Source organism: Anopheles coluzzii, chromosome 2, assembly GCF_943734685.1.
Source record: "Anopheles coluzzii chromosome 2, AcolN3, whole genome shotgun sequence".
In the NCBI taxonomy this organism is placed as follows: domain Eukaryota; kingdom Metazoa; phylum Arthropoda; class Insecta; order Diptera; family Culicidae; genus Anopheles; species Anopheles coluzzii.
Genome location: NC_064670.1, coordinates 84,541,783 through 84,557,146, shown reverse-complemented (window position 1 = coordinate 84,557,146; position 15,364 = coordinate 84,541,783). Strand labels below are relative to the sequence as shown.

Sequence of the window (15,364 nt, the reverse complement as noted above, 5' to 3'; positions counted from 1 at the left end):
TTTTTTAATTTTATTTTTTTTAAACATTCAAAGGGTTATTATGTATTCAAATAGATAATGCATATTTATTGACTACTTACTGAACAATAAATAAAAAAGCATAATCATGGATAATAAAAAAATCAGCTGGAGGATGTAAATTTTTAATTGTGTTTATTTATTTGTGTTAAATTATTTAATTTATTATATCATGATTTATCACATGATTCATGATAATTTTCATATAAAATGGTTATACATGATTGAATCAAACCTATAATGATTTATAAAAAAATCAGCCACTTTGGTTTATTTCGTCGTACAGTGTGATTATATTTTATTGTAGACTTGAAAGACTTTTTTACCAAATGATTTACACGATTATTTAAGAAAATAATGATTTTGCCTCTCACTTTCAAAGCCACAAATGGTGTAACCCTACATTTTGCATGGAAGTGTTCCAGGATTGTTTAAGCCAGCGATCGACAAAGTACGGCTCGCGAGCCGCATACGGCTCTTTGATTTGGAGGTGGTGTCTCCTAATCTTTAATTTGTTTTATAGAACTTTCACACGTTTTTACTTTTAGTTTATCTAATTGGCTCTTCACGTGGAACTTCTCGAACATTTTTATAGAAATTGGCAAGTTTGTATTTTTTGGTCGCAAAGTTTGTGCACCGCTAAATTAAGCAATATTGGAGATTGGAAACACATTAACATTATTTAATTTCAGAAACATATATACACGAGTTATTAAACAGAAAATCAACAATTAAATAGATTTATTTTCCACACATACAAATACAGATAACATATGCGTCAGAAACTTAAGCGAGCCGGCTGTACATTTGATGCTATCCGTATCGACCGGAAATTAGAGACCGGGAACGTTAGTATGGCGTAGAGACGAAACATTGCAGTGAGCGTGGAGCATCTGCTCGGGCATTGAATATGTTAAGTTGTTTCAAGTTATTTTGTATTTCGTATCCTTTGATGTGGTCCATAAATTTTCACCCAAAAGTATATAGACTATTCCCTTATGCCAATTTGCCGATGTGTGGCTTACGATGCTTCTGATGCCATCGGCATGTTTACTGCAATTGTTGCTTAAAATTTAGGGTTATCAATTTCAATTCGCCAAAAAATCTTCTTCACGGGTACTCAACTAACCTGTTCCATTACCCAGCGACATTCCACCGTGCATAGTGCTCGAGGCGGGGATGATCACATTGATCGGCCGAAACCAGCCTCACGCTCCCGATCTCTTCTCTCCCGTTTATCTCTGACCGTGCGCGCTTCCGCGATTCTCTTTTGATCGTGACGGGTCTAAAATGAGCTTTCATGGTGCTTGACTCGCGCGAGATAGATCGCGCAGCAGTACCACGAAAACAAGAGTAACGCCGGCGGTCGTCGTCGGATTGCGTACAGTGAACTGTTTATAGTTGAGGTGAAGCTTTAACTCAGTCGTAGATCAGTTTCCAGCGAGTACACGCGTCGGATGGAAGTTGCTGTGGATGAGAAATTCGAATGTACGTTCTGCCCTGGTGAGAAAGCAGACTGTCTGTATGTGAATGAACCGAGTGTAGCAAGATTGGCTGTGAGTGTGTGCTGGGTGTGTGGTGTTACATGAAGATGTGCTTTATTTTGTTGTAGTAGTTGTTATTGTTCTTGTTGTTGTTGTTGTTTGTGCAAAAATGTTGTTTCGCCATTACTTCGAACCCTCTGTTTCGTCGCTGCATGTTCGGAAGGAAGAGTTCTTTTACCGAGAAAGGGGTGCTATGGCTGTTTGCGGAAATTGGTTCTGTTCGTTCCGTGCCTTCATTTAGCCGTGTTCGTGCAGCAGTGCAACAAATAAACGCCAAAGCGGAACCAAAAGCTGGTTGGCGGTGCCACAGATTATAGGACCGGAACAGCAGCAGTAATAGCAGCAGCAGCAGCAGCAGATATAGGAGAAAAGCTAATTAGACACTCTATCCAAGTGTCAGCAAATGAAAGAGGCAGTGTTTTGGGGTGGGTTTTGTGTGTGTATTTTTTTTATATGCTACCACCACACGATCCAGCAAAGTTCAAACGTCGTTTTGTTTTCGGCCTAGTTCTTCATCAGTGAATCGCATCGCTTTTTTTCGCACCAACCCGAAACAATAACGGTGGATAATGAACGTATTCGTTTTGGGAGGACGGTGACAGTTGGTGTAAAAGAAAGAAAAAGACGATTAAAAGACTGCGATACAACGCGTTCAGTCCCCTTTTGTACTTGATCTTTGAACATCTTCGTTACATCATCGTACGTGCGTGATCGAGAAAAGCTTTCAATGTGTTTGCTACCCATAGCTGGGTGATAGGAAAGGAGTGTGACTGAAAGGAATGAAATACTGTATTTGATGTTTTCATCAATTTTAACGTTGCTGAAAACAATACAAAACAAACACACAAAATTATTGTACAGCATTCTTCATCAGACTTTGTCGTGGTGTTTGTATGCACAAACAGTGTATGTTAAGGAAATCGTACCGGTGGAGCTGGGCGCATTTGTTCCCCTCCACTAGCTCAACAAACAGTCAGGCTCAAATGGTGCAAATGCATGCTCGAATCTCGAACCTACCTCAGAAACACTCGGAAGAAGATCTGCCACACAGGGTGTAGATCGGGTGGATGAGATCATCTGCAAAGCAAAAATCAATCATCCAGTGGAGCTCATCTGCGTGACAGTGGTAGAAATTGCTCTCATGGAGTAGAAAATCTTCACAGAGAAAGCAATATAATACACAGAACAACATCATCATCATGATCATCATCGTCGTCATCATCACACATTCCCTTGCGGACGAGATCGCTTATTGCGACTGTGAATCAACACCGTGTTGAGTGTAATTGTGAGCTGCGCCGTGTTTTCGTGTATCTGTGTTTGTGTGAGTTTTGCGTTTTGCCTGGCATGGGAGATGTAACTGTGTGTCTGTTTATCTGTGTAGTGCTGACGAATAGGAATGAAAGAGAGAGAGAGAGAGAGAGAGAGAAAGAGAAAAAAAAGAGAGAGAGAAAGGGGGAGAGAGAAGGAATGAAAAATCCATCGATCGCCTTTTGGCCCATGTGCCGCTGAGCCTCTACTCTTCTCTCCACGCTGAATGGTTGTTGACTTGTTTTTCCTCTACGAGTTTTCCCGCTGTTTAGCTTTTATTTTTAGGTTACCGCAGACAAAAGCCTCTGCAAGCAGGTGAGAAAAATGCTAATGCTCACAGGTTGAACAGGGACAGGGAACGAGCAGGCGCGGTATGAGCGCAAAATGAGCGTGAGTGAGTGAGCGGCAACAATCGCCACAATAGTACCGCACAATGGAAACTTTGGGTTTGTTGTGAAAATGAAAAATCCGTACCTCTTTTGGGAAGCACGACGATCATGATGATGGTGGTGGCGTTTGAAAACTATTTCGTTCTGCGCAATCCCGGTGTTTGTGCACCGGTTTCGCTGGAGCGGCTACGAACGAAAGACTGCAAAACGGCAGCAGGCGACGAACCCCGCGAAAGAGCCCGGGAATGCTGTCGTAGCGCTGCCGCAAGGTTGAAGAGCGACTTCGATGCTGGTAGATACGGTGCACTGCAATGTGTGGTTTCTTCTTCGGCTTCTCCTTCATTTCTCTAGCATCTATGGTGTGTTGCTAGGCCGCTTTGCTCTCCGATGGTCGATGGCAAGACTGTTGTTGGCCGTTTGCTAATGTTGCCTGTTGGAGGGAAATTATGGTTATGTGGTAATAAGGGCACACGCTCGGCCGGTGCATGCGATTGAGACATGCCGCTTATTATGGTGCGTAATTTTGGGAAGCGAAGGCAAAACAAAAGTAAAGAAATGGTTATGCACCATTTTACACGCTGTTAAGAAAACGAGTTTTAAGGTTGTTAGACAAACCCCTTCGTACGCATTGTTAGCATTTTAACCAATTCGGCAATGTGTGAACCCAGCTCGTATGATATTAATATTTAACAAAATGATAAAAAAGTATTGTCATCATCACACAGTGCTGTGCAGCGGTTAAATTGAAAGTTTTGACAGGAGACCATCTGGATCACTGCCGATACCTTTCCACAATGTCGTCTAACGACAAAAAAAAAATGAATAAATTACCCACAAGATTGTCACACGATCGATGCTTTTACAGCGCACCGTTAAGCTGTGAAATAAAACACAGCCCACCGTGTATCGCATGAGCACGCATGTAGCATAAAAGGAAATAAGAAATCATTTCAAAATTCATACACCCCCGCGTACCACCGCGTACCGTGCCTTCCGTGCGTGTGCGCGTGCGTGTGCGTGGACAAATATTGATCCAAAAATATGCTGTGCTTCATCAAACACCTCTTAACGATCGTCACACAAGTTTGTCGTATCGGGGAATCGGGGCCAGCCCAGGCACAGCAATGTAAAAATCGTACAAAACGATCTCACTCACGCATTTCTCCCAGGGCCATCAGCCTTGTGTCTGTGTTTTAACAGTTTTTTTTGTTGTTGCTTTTGTTCGCCGAAAACGCACGCACAAATTGAATCGATTTGAGAGGAGCGTAAAAAGGGAGTAACAAACCACCCGTAGCTTAATCGATTTAGTTCAGTGATCAGCGAAATCTATTGCCATTGCCGGGTGTTGCGCGAATGTGCTCGTGCGGAAAGCAACCACACACACACACACACTCAAAAACATATGTTTCCTTCCGATTGTTGCCCATGCACGCGGTTTGGTTTCAATGCCACCGATCATTACACACTGGAACGCAGGGGCGAATGAGTGATAAACATCTTCGGTATCTGCAACATCGAAATTGCGAAACGCCTTTCTATCGATTGCATTCCTGTGTACAGTGACCTCTAAATTAAGGCAACGAAGGAATGAAAAAAGGTTCACTTTGCCTTGCACCTAGCTCGTGACAGCAAATTCCTTCGAGCTATTCCGTCCACCCGGTACCGGAATATAATACATTTTTAATTGCATTCATTGATTAGTGGGTGTGTGCGTGTGTGTGTTTATATCCTCGTGCGACACTAAAGGCCTCGGTCGTGTTTCCTGTCCACTTTCGGAACCAATAAGCTGCGTTGCATTGTTGCGAGAAAAGATGAATGAATAGAAACAACCTCTATCGACTCGGTGACGACGATGACGTCGACGGCACCGATGATGGCGACGGTTCTGCCACACATGATCCGCCGTATGTGTTTGCCATTGGCGAGCCGTTCTCTCAACCATGGCAATGGCCGTGGACCTCCGTGTGCTGGCGTTTCTTTGGCGGCACAAGATTTGCGTTCAGGCATGGGCGGTGTGTATGTGTTTCCTTTTTCCACTCAGCTTTCATTCACCCTTTGCGCACTCAGGCTCCACATCTGTTCTGCTGGTCGCATTTTTTTTTGTTGGTTAGCATCGTACTCCGTCGGTGATGTTTATTGACGGTGTTCTAACCACATACGCCTCTGCTTTCTTGTGCGGTGGCGATGACGATTACGGTGACGGTGCGATCGTATAATTCATTGGAATCCGGACATCCACTCCAAACATAGACGCCACTGAGGGGGTGGCTAAAAAAGCATCCGTAACACCAGGATGGCAATGGTTCTTAATTCCGGTCCGCCGGTGGTGAACTCTACCTTGGGTGCTGGTTCGTGAATGAAGACATGTTAAATACGGTATCGCAAGCGGTGGGGATAGCGCTGCTGCATTGGATGCCGTCTATTTCCTCGCTCAAAATTTACTTTGCACAGTATGTTTTTAATGTTGTAATGTCCTTTTCATAGATAATTGACATAAGTATCCATCGTAAGGCAGTTTCTTATATTTATTAACACATGTTTGGAAAAAAACCTTTACTAATCAACCATGATTACTTGGAAAGATATGCGCTTACTTGCTTGATCATCTAAAGTTAACTTTCATGGTTAATTGAGGATTACAGTATGAATTGATTGTAACGGCGTTTTACTAGCCGTACTGTTGGCACTTCTTGTGCTAATGGCTAATATTCTTCTCAAGATATTTCCCTCTTTTTGATTTACCTCATACCAGGCATACTCGGTTGTGTTATAATAATAATTGTTATATTATTCGCTTGGTGATGGTGATGTTCTTGATACAGTGATCTTCGTGAATGTACATCGTTTGGTTTCTGGTGTATTTTGTCTTTTGTAGCGATGGATTAGGTTCAGGTCTATGGAGATGGCTTCCTTCGAATGCTATGGAGTTATGTTAAATGGGAGGTGTTTGGCATCACGTCGACTAAATTTGGCGTCATCACCTTGCCTTTTGCTCATTTTGACGCATTACTGTTAACGTTGGGAATGGGAGGATGGGGAAAAAGTGAAGTAAGGATGGGAGTCATAGGATAAGATCGTTGTTTTAGCGAAACCGTAAATAAGCCTCATAAAGATCAGATCCCTGCAGGCAAACATGTCACGTATAGGTGTACTAGGGAGCTTATTGGGTTTCGCAGTTTCGTACTCCACGCAGGACCATAGAAGATGGCTCACATCGCAAAATAGTTCTTTGTAACAGTGGTTAAATTAGACGTGATCCGCTAAATAATTGATTTTTTTTAAAGAAAAGCTATTTATATTACATTACATGGACATATTGTACTGATTGTGTTGTCCACAGTAAGAAAAATACATACAACAGACACGTATAGCAAAATATTCAAACAAATTTGATAAAGAAGCTTTAGACGAAGTCTAAAAACCAGTACAAATAATTTTAGTCGAAAATTTTGAAAGTGTTCAGTTTTTCAAGAAAAATAAAAAATAGGATGAGAATGAATATGTATGTCAACTGTTTGATTGCATGTTTTGGAAATGTTGATGTGAAGTTGAAAGATTCTTGTTTTTTTCTCAATTTAAATGAATTTGTAGGATAAACAAACAATGTATTTTCTATGAGCTGCAGTAATGAGGGGATAAAAATATAAGTCCCCTCAATAAATGTGGGTCCACTTAAAAGGTTAGAGAGAACTAATCACTGCCTTACAATAAACAAATAACACACAAAATTTAATGCGAAAACTTAGATACACACCAGAATATCTTAGACTCATACCATATTTCGAAAATTTTGTTTGGTTGCGTTAATATTTAAACTAACTGGCAAACACATTATAACATTTTCAAAAAAAGATAAGGATAATGTACTTAAATGTAGCTAAATTTGAATGTTATTCCATTATTGGTGTACTGTGAGCTTATCGATAGCTTGAGGCACTAGTCAGAATTAAGTCCCCAGACATTTAATCTTTCAATGATAATACTCCAAATATCTATATAATCCCACGAAAATCTCGTCCATCTCGACCCTATGCAGGAGAACGGGTGCAACATCATCATCATCATCATCATCATTGATGGATTTAGCCTCTGTTTGTTATTAATTTCATTTTGACCTAAATCTTCTTCCTGGTCCTAGTACTTTTTTAAAAATGCTACTAAAAGTGAAACAAATGAGATAATTACAAAAATGCTTTGGAAATTAGATCAACCTTCAGGATTTCTAATTTAAATTAAATTTCCCCGTACAGTGTGCATTCAGCTAATTTTCCAATTCATTGCCACGATAAAACGTGGCCTTGATCAACACACCCGTTTGCTCGTGCAAACACAAATGCAAGAAAAAGCAATCCGATCGACGCACCATACACCATCGTACCTTATCGATCACGGTTTCGTAATGCGCCCATCAACTTCCGTGCGTTTCAAGGTGCATCACGTTCACTTCGGTGCAAAGCTTGTTTTTGAACTTCACCAAATAGACAGCACCTTCACCGCGCGCCATTCCAACCATTCGAATGGAAACGGACATGGTTATTGGCATAGCAAAAACCGTACCGGTACCGTACTGTGAAGCCCACGAAATTGCGCCTGATAATGCTTCGTTTACATACCCACCCCTAGGATACCTGGGCAGAGGTGAGGAGGGAATGCGGGAGGGAAGGGGAGGTAAAACACTATGACACGCGCGTTTCCTACGGTCGCTATCGATTGGCGGATTCAATTTCAAGCCAAATCGACGGCGTAGGTGAAAGCGATGATTCCTGTTATTTGCGCGTCTGGTTTTTGTGTACGCTGCGAATGGGTATGTGTATGCGCTGTTTTTTTTTTGGCAAGCCCATCATGCAAGATTCGATTTTATTCACCTTACAAAAATACATCCCCTTTCAGCCCGGTTGAAAAGCCGTTTCTTTCCACTCTCGCCTGGCGATCGGCCGAGCTGCTGGTCGTTCGCGCGAGTTGATTAACATTTTCCAACGCTCGATTAGCGGGCGCGACCACCACTGGCCAACGAACCCCGCGGCCACCAATGCAAACGAAAGTGAGAATGATCGAAACTATTTTGCAGCGATGTACGATGTGATTTCTTTTTCTTTTCGCGGTATTTGTAATGTAATCCCGCACCATCCCGCACCGTCCTCCGACGCAAACGAATTGACCATCGGTCGATCGTTGATTGGTGGGTTCGTTTTCCCGGCCACCGAGCTCTGATGGGCTCGATGTGGTTCGATTGTGCAAACTTGCGGTCAAATTACGCACCGCTTCAAACGCTCTAAAATGGTTTTATTGACACGCTGTTATCGGCGCACGCCTATTATCACCAGGCCCAATAACAACCCGATTATTGCCACCATCAGGCTCATCATCATCAGCAGCCGGCTGCCGTAATATTGCAACGTTTTGCAAAGCAATTACGATTGCGGGCTGCTCGAGCACAGATCTGATAGCAGCGTTTGGAAATTTACAGCAACCACGGCCGGCGTGTACCCACGTTAGTGGGATGATGGCCACTGGTCAATAAAAATCATCTGCGCGTAAAATGATTAGTGAAGATAAAACCGCGATGCCCACTAAAACTAAAACTTCACTGCTGCACTGATTTGCTCGCCGTCCCTTTCTTTGACTCTTTCCATTTCGGCGTTGCGCTTGCATTGTTTGCGTGGCACAACTTGTTTGTTTTTCTTCTTCTCTATCTCTATCTATTGTGCAACCTGAGATGTTGGTAAACTTTGGGTTTGGTGGAGGGGGTTCATTCATCACACCCGCCACCCCAATAACTGCTACAACTGGGGTGACGATCGCATTTTGTTTTAGCTCATGCATTGATTACTGACGCCGATGGAAATACTGTTGATATTAAAGCCAATTGGTTCAAGATGTGGGAATTTTACCTAACGAGCCTGGCACAAATTAAATAGAAATACATACCACCTTACTGCAAACAAATGCACCGAACTATAGCTATCTCATGCACTGCTAAACTCGGTACGTCAATATTGTTACAATTATATTTTATACTTAACGCAAATTATACTACACTGTTTGTTAACTCAGATTTTAACTCAGTTATGATTAAAAAGTTAAAATAATTATTTTGTTACAACCTTTTTTCACGGTGAAATTTTTAATTTTTCGATACATTCATCCCAAGGAAATTTTTAATTATTATCAAAGTGTGAACGATACTGTTACGATTATTTCACTAAGTCTTCCTTTTCCATTTGAAAGTCTTGTGTGGCCAAAAAAGACTTTAATAAAACTCTTTTAAGACTGAAAGGGCCCATCTACAGCACTCTGTTAAGCGTTAAAACCATTTCTAGACTTTTAAGAAGTGAAGCGCCAATAAATTATCAAAATTACAAATTCTTGCTATGGATATGTTCTTGAGATTTTTTGTTTTTGTTTGAGGATTTTCCAAGTCACTTTCAAATGTAAATATTATTATTCGCCGCGTGCAAGATGTTAATCCACATCAATCTGACATTTCATTTCCATCAAAATAATTTTCTATTTCATCTGCATGATTTTCAACACGCATCAAGCTGGATTGAGTTTGACAGTTCTTTGTGATGAGTTGAAAATCATGTATAAAAACTGAAATTTCATTTTGAAATAAATACACCATTTGACAGCTGTTGAAAAACATCTTGGATGTCGTGAATAATTATGTGCACATTTGAAAGTGACTTGAAAAACCTTGTAAAGATTGAAAATTATTTGCCAAATGTTGTCTTGATATTTTTTCTGATCAAATCGCTCGCGTATGAGTAGTAATCCATGCCGAGAAAATTTCACTGTCGAAATACTTCATCAAGCATTTCAAAAATACCAATGTGTCTCAATAATATGCAAATTTTTACTTAAAAAAATATTTAAAAAAATTAGATTTGTTTCAAACACTCACAATTTTTCTTGGGTTTTGGAAATTTCCTTTTTTATATTTGTCATGTAAAATATGATTATTTTATCAAAATAACAACATGGCTGACACACAAGTCAATAATTATATTAATAAAAATGAATTCCATTGACTTCGGATCAGAAAAAGTTTTCTAATCACATGTTCAAACGATTTGTTGTGCAATCTGTGTGGCTAAGGTATTTTTAAGCAAATAATTAATAACTTTGGGAAGCACTTGTGCAGACTATTTTTTTTTGTGAATCTTGGAATCGTATATAATAATCTATGCAGGGAATAAATCTACTCACTGCAAGCAAGGGAAAAGAAAATTAACTATATTATGGCTGGAAACCACGAAATACAACTTACGCGGAAATTATAAATACTCGGATTTAGCAAGTTTGTGTTAATAGAGTAACTCAGGTACTGCCTGTATAGTCTGTTATATGTTCTGTTCATCTAAGACTTAATGTGAATGTAATAAAATCAGTTGATCGTCCCTCCTGAATAAAAAAAATCAGTTGATCTTGATGCCATAGTCTCAAATAATAAGTCTTAAAACGTGCTTAAGAATACGTTTAAAGGTTGTTTATAGCCAGCCATCAAAACTCCAATTTTAGTTTTAACAGACTTATTAGCGTGTTCATAACGTTTTAAAGGTTTTACATCTTTAAGACTGTTACGCATCTTCAAAGGACATGTTAAAACTATGTGATTCAGTACACTCATAAACTACACATGTCACAAACTATAGTACAGCAGCACTACTGCCGGCTACACTGTCCGTTGTTGAAGTTCATAAAGGGGGTTAGAGGAATTTTATGGACCTTCTCCTTTATGCTGGACATTATTTTCAATATTTCCGCTCTTCTCATCACGCCATTCAATGCACTTACTCGATACAGGGTACCACATGTACATATAGTACATATACACATGTCACTTAGTAGTTATTTGGACATGTTTAAGTGTAAAAGGCATACGAAAAGTTTTTTTGGCATTGGAAGATCTGATTGTTACAGCAATTTATAATAGCCAGCGGGCATTTTAAAAAAAGTGTATAATTCAATTTAAATACAAATACAATTGAATGAAGTTGTATATTATTTTTAATGTCAATCAAAAACTTTAATTAAAACTAGTTTTGGAAACACAAAATAATCGGACGGCTGCAACTTATCGAACGAAATGTCGATGACACGTTTTAACAAGTAATCATTTTTATGGGATCAACCTATAACAGGGATGGGGAAACTATGCGACCGAAAGAGTCAAACTCTATACAAATGTTCGTAGAAATTCGTACAAATGTTCCATGTGAAGAGCCAAATAGATAAGCCAAGAATAAAAATGTATGAAATTTTAATGAATTATATACCTCACCTATAACATAAATCATTTTTGCAGTTCATGAGGCTCTACACACTTTATTCTGGAGCTCGCACTCTCTAAAATTATATAGAGTGTAGTTTGTATCACGCATACATTATTTATTCATTAATGCTTGATTTGTTGGTTGCTTTTTGGTTTCTTCTTTATGTTATCAAAGCTGCATGACAGACGTTAATTAAAATAAATCTTTCAATAATTCGAATCGATTTCCTATGTCACACCCCAAAATTGCACAAAAGGCTTGCAGTCGAATGGCTGTAATCGGTTTATGGTGGAAAAAAATATGTCTACGTGATCGCCTATCGAGACACGATAATCGAAATCTATTAACAATCATCATTCCCCGCAAGCGAATGATCGACACCCGAACTGACCAAACTTGTTACCGCCACAAAGCAGGGGGGCCGCCACACGTGTCAAGTGGTCAAAATGTGAACCTACCACTCACAGCCGGTATGCAGCTAACGGTTGTTTGGGCCTGGGAAAGTACGTCACAGTTGCATGGCAACGCTTCCTGTTTCTTGGTTTCTTGGTGGACGCATCGAAAATGGAATGGCGCAGAACCAGTCGCTTCTTGGGGATGGGGGGCATGAGGATCGCCGGAATGGTGCGATGGCCTTCCCCGGTATTTGCGGAAGACAACTCTTACTTTCCATGCATTCATTCGTTGGTGATATGATGGACAGATTTGTCGGCCAGCCGCTGTTAATTGAACAATACATAGAGCGGATGTAGTTATACAGGCATGAAATTTGCAGCGAATTCTTTTAATTGCAATAAAAATGTAACGAAGGTAAAGAAAGACGACACATTCAAGCAAAAAGGGTGTCAGAGTTCACGCATCACCAGGGTTTGCTCGCCCGACAAGTGGGTATTGCACAAGTGGGGAGATCGAAAGGGGTAAAAAAGCAAACCCCGAGCTATGCGAAGAAAGAGAGACAACCGGTGCAGCTAAACTTTCTCCATTCGGGCGCACACAGGCAGCCGAGAGAAAAGGGCCGCCCGAAACAGGGAGTGATAAATTAATGCGAACATCCCAACTCGTAAGCGCGGAGAGCTCCGGACGGAGCGAAAGGCACAGAGAAAGGCATTCCACCCCGGCATTCGGTTCGCTGGAGCTGTGCGAGAGTGCGTTCAATGGAAGCTAGTTGTGCCAGCGAGCAAACGGCAGCACAAGAAAAAGCTAAACGGGGAGTGATCCGCCCAAAGGGTTGGAGCAGCGTGTGCAGAAAGCTCGGCCAGTAGTAGTCGCGTAGCGTCATCCGAATCAGGCACACAGCTCGGTGCTCCGACCGTTCGAAGCTCCACACAAGCCCCAGAATAGCCATACATGTTCTGGCACTGCTCGTGCACGTGCGCTCACATACAACACGCTTACGCTTACACACACACACATATACACGCCGCTTATTTGTGCCCACTTGCCACAGAGTGTGTCCAGTGCCCGTGGGACGCCGCTCTGCCACCGCGAGCAGCCCTCCCGAGCAGTCCCGTTCGACCGTGTTGGGTTGGGGTGGGCTGGGAGGGGTTGCTTTTCGCGAAGAAACTCTTGCTCCGGCTCCAGCGCTCCGGCGGAAAAATGGAATGGAGTGAAACGAGTTTTTCAATCATTATGTACCGCAGCAACAAGTAGTATCGAACAAAACCCGCCGCGAACGGCCGAGCCAAACCCGAGCCACGATCGCGCGAGCGAAAGGGAAAGAAAGTACGTGCGAAAGTGAAAAAAAGAGAGCGAGAAAAGTGAGACGGCGGGGTGCAATAAAACGGCAGCTTCGAGAAGTTCGGACCTATCCTGGGCTCTGGCGGACCGAAATCGGCGGTGGAATCATCTAGCGCCAGCACCCAAAAAATCTGTAACTGGCCACCCGAACCGCGATCTGCTGCTAGCAAAACCGTGGAGTGTGAACAGCGTGTGCGGGAAAGGAGGTAGTGCGGTGGCCGTACATGGTGTGCAGTGTGTGAGAAAGTGTACGAAAGCATAAAACTAACCGCTTTTTAATGGAAAAAACAGCAATGCCCTGCCGCTTGTGTGACACGATTTAAAGTGAAACTTTAAATTAACTTCCTCCCCAATTTCTCGCTCTCTTTCGCCGGCCACAACCTGGCGCAGGTCCGTCACGTCCGGTCGGTTGCGATCACTGCTTGTATGTGCGCCCAGCGGGGGAGAGGGTACGGTTCGCGAAAACTCGAGATTCGCGAATTCCAGTGCTCATCATAGCCCCCAAAAAACAGCGTGCAGAAAGAAGCAACGGCGCGCGTATTAAACATGAGGCTGTTTATGTGGTACCCTGTATCGAGTAAGTGCATTGAATGGCGTGATGAGAAGAGCGGAAATATTAAAAATAATGTCCAGCATAAAGGAGAAGGTCCATAAAATTCCTCTAATCCCCCTTGTGAACTTCAACAACGGACAGTGTAGCCGGCAGTAGTGCTGCTAATCGCTCAATCGTTCTCCTCTCCGATCGTTGTTTATTTCCTATTTCTCCAACTCAATTTTAGGCTTTTTCTTTCCCGAACACAGTGCTGCGACATATTCCAATCCACTGGCCCTCCACTGTCCATCATCCTAACGCCAGTTCCGTGGCTTAGCTAACAAAACCCTTTCGGCTCGCGCATTCACAAAACTACGATCGCTGCACTGCAAACGATCCGAGCGAATATCGAACGTTGAGCGTTGTGTTTTTATGTGTCCACTCGTTCGGTGGAAAAGCAATCGCACCGCCAGTATTACTATAATTCAGCCTCTACAAGGGTGGCCATTTTCTACGCCGATTCGCTTTCCCAAAAACCCCGGTGCCCGGCAATTGCGTACATCCGATCTTCGTCGCTAACGATCGTCTCTCCGCCCAAGCGGGATGGTTGGAGAGGGGAGGGGCGTGGTTGGGTGTACAGATTGATTCGATTCGGTACGATCCTCCGGGCGGGATCAGTTCCCGAATCAACGCGTACGATGATGATGATGATGATGGGGACGGTGGCGGCAATGCGCTAGAGTTTTCCAGAGCGTGAAAATCCAAGAAGAGGAGAACTGTGTAGTACGGCGTGCGCGTGCCCCTATTGTGCCGCGATCGGCACACTGCACAACCATAACCACCGCACAGCAGCAGCAACCAAAACAACGACTAGCTAACAAAAAAATGCGTCTTCTGCCGTCTTTTTCTTGCCCCCGACTCCGTGCATCAGCAGATATCTTCAGCGTGGTGCTGCAGATTGGATAATTTATGTAGTGCTGCACAACACCGTGCACCGGTGGTGAGGATGGTGCGATGGATAGAATGTCCATCATCATCCGTACCACGGTGTGCATAGCATTAACGGTTGTAGCAGTGCAATTGCCTTGTTTGTAGTGGTGTTGCGGTTTTGGACCACCTGTGAAGTGCATCACAAAACCGGAAAAAAACATTATCGTAGCTTGCAGCAATTCGGTATTTGCCGATCGAAAGTATTCAAAGTGTTTCCAATTATTGATCGAGTCGACAAAAAAAAAAAGATACGCGAAAACTAGGCCTTCTCCGCGCCAAAGAACAATCGAGCGCGGAGGTGCGGCCAAGGTGGAAAATGTACAAACAAAAAAGCGAAAGACATAGACGAAGAAACATTGCGGATTTTAACGGTGACGGTTGGATCAGTGACCGTTGCGATTAAAATCCCATCACTTCGCGAAAGTGGGTACGAAACAAGTGGCTTTGACTCCACTTTCGTTGTGGCAGCCGACAGGCCAAACTTGTGACGGAGAGGAACGAGGAAGAAGAAAATAGATCATAATTTCTTGTTGTTTAATTTAAGTTAATTTCCCCTCTTGTTTTTTT

The 15,364-nt window shown here is 42.3% G+C and overlaps 1 protein-coding gene across 9 annotated transcripts in view; it reads left to right on the top strand.

The window, feature by feature from the left end:
* Window positions 1-1,316: 1,316 nt before the first annotated feature.
* Window positions 1,317-15,364, top strand: part of LOC120948018 (hillarin) — a 28,813-nt gene continuing 14,765 nt past the window's right edge. For 2 of the 9 annotated variants that reach the window (XM_049611199.1, XM_040363979.2), the window contains exon 1: window positions 1,434-1,574. The gene's annotated coding sequence lies outside the window, so the exon portion shown is untranslated. Of the gene's footprint in view, window positions 1,575-1,606; window positions 1,988-13,095; window positions 13,853-15,364 lie in introns of those variants that run through there. The other 7 variants (XM_040363985.2, XM_040363978.2, XM_040363982.2 and 4 more) reach the window with 7 other exon arrangements.